Source organism: Glossina fuscipes, unplaced genomic scaffold (assembly GCF_014805625.2).
Source record: "Glossina fuscipes isolate IAEA_lab_2018 unplaced genomic scaffold, Yale_Gfus_2 1, whole genome shotgun sequence".
In the NCBI taxonomy this organism is placed as follows: Eukaryota; Metazoa; Arthropoda; class Insecta; order Diptera; family Glossinidae; genus Glossina; species Glossina fuscipes.
In genome coordinates this window covers 13900591-13902824 of record NW_023998415.1, presented here as the reverse complement: position 1 = coordinate 13902824, position 2234 = coordinate 13900591, and the positions used below count along the sequence as shown (strand labels likewise).

The 2234-nt window shown below is 35.3% G+C and overlaps 1 pseudogene; it reads right to left on the bottom strand.

Moving 5' to 3' along the window:
* Positions 1–525: 525 nt before the first annotated feature.
* Positions 526–2234, bottom strand: part of LOC119632406 — a 2280-nt pseudogene continuing 571 nt past the window's right edge.

The following is a 2234-nucleotide window of genomic DNA, read 5'->3' as shown; positions in this document are numbered from 1 at the left end:
AATGAATATTACCGCATCCCCAAACTAATATATACTTTGTAGTGGGAAGGTCAAAGTCTTATTTAGAAAAAAAAAGATGATTTGTTTTGAGAAAAAATTTTGCCCTCTGCAAGGTCTGAAAGTCTTTTCCTACGCTTTTTGTTCACAATACGTCAACAAGCCAGCGAAACATAGTCGTACAAGTCTCCAAAAATTGATAATGTGCCCCTCAAGGTGAACGTGTGGCCGTCCTGCTTATAAAGTTTTGATTTCACACAGCTAATTAACCACAAATTTTTCAGTAATGGATTCAAAAAGATCTGTGTCTCAATTTTGAGACTAAATGCCCGCATCACTTGTACGTGCCTTACTAATATTGGGCATGCTAGAGTATCAGGAGCATGTTACTTTCAAATTCCCATCCTTCGAGGTTCTTTTATTTAAATTTTAAGAAAACATTTCAATGGAACGCCTCTCCTACCATGAACGAATATCAAGATAGTGAAATGCATTTTCTCTATTTATTCAATACATTTACTACTTTCCTTATTTGTGTATTGCACACACAAAGTACGTAATGTCGCGCATTTTGAAGGTAAGATCACCGATTGAGATGGATGGAAGATGAACGGCTATAGAAGAGTGTAGACAATTGAAAATCACTGTGAACAAGAAAATCATAAGAATAGATTCTTGAAGAAGTAAAATTTTGGGAAATTTATATATTAATTCAAAATCCGACATATGATTTTCAACCATGTAATTTTTTGAGAACACTATTGTTGGTCTACAAAGGTACCCAAGCAAGTGTAGGAGGAAAGTATCCGCTTCACTTCTAAGAAGATAGGGCGGTATCTATTGTATGCTTGCACATCCCTCTGGCAAAATAATGTTCACAACAGCTTCATCAACAACCATGTCATCAAAAATATGGTCTATTACCCTCATTCTAAGAACGTAGTCATCGTCACTGTTGAACAAATATTCAAAGGATGATAAGTTATAACCCAAAATGTATTGAGTTTTCCATCCGCCAAAAAGAGGAAATCTAGGCCGTAACTCAAGTTCTACAAATTCTTTCATTACATTCATATTCGAAGTGGATATATTGCCATTGGTGTCTCTGTAACGAACTCCAAACGCTGCAGCAGGCAAAACAGTTTTGTATGATTTAATAGATGCCTGGCCAGAACGACCATCTTTCTGAAATTCATAGCCTGAGAATGATCCTTTCAATTTTGCTCCGGTATGGAGCACGTGTATACTTTTTTCGACAGCGATATTTCCCCAATGAGATAATTGTACTGTTCTCTCTAATCGATTCACTTCACTTCTAATCGATATTCTTCTCTCTAATCGTTTGATTTTCATAACGCACAGTCAACAGCTCTTTGGAATGACCAGAAATATCTTCAAATGGGCCATCTTTGATTTTATTTGACGAGACAGCGTAAGATTTGATCTGAGTATAAGAAATGATGTTCGATGTTGCCAATTTTACTTGAGTTTTCTATACTTCATAAAGCCATTAATAATCAGAATTTAATGACTGGAAGTGAATTAAAAAAATGTTTAACTTAACGTGAACCGGTTTACAACCCTATCTGAGACACTATGTCTCTCTTATATACTAAACAAAATTTTTATTTTAAATAACAATCAGACATTGTCACGCAGGCTGATGAAAGCATTAAAAGCATTTTTACAATTGCCTTTTATCAATATTTTGAATTACTTTCAAAAGTAAAACTTTGCTCAATAAGTGTACATCGAAAAACTGTTGGCAGAGCTGCATATAATTTGTTGATAATAGCAACCCAGAGAAGCTATGTGTCAAAACTTTATAACATTCTGATAATTAGTTTACAAGCTTCACTCGGTCTACTTAATGTCCCTCTGCTGTGAATTTCGTTCGTTGATTAAACGTTGCTTTTGGATGAGAAAAACCACCATCAGATACCCGCTTGAAAGGTGTTATGGTGACTACCGTCCGTCGAAAAAATGAATTTGTTAATGGCTTGTTAATTTTAAACAAAATCGTATTGACACTGATAATACTGAACTCTCGGATCGCCCGCATTTGCCACTTGATCCAGAAAACATTAAAAAAATGCAGAAAATCTTTCTTTAGAATATACAAAAATTGATGTTATGTGAGATAGCTGAGATCGTAAAGACATCAAAAGTCAAGCCCATCTATCAATTTGCTTGTCCCTGAGAAAGGACTATTCGAGCGTTCGGTCGCATAGATCGCA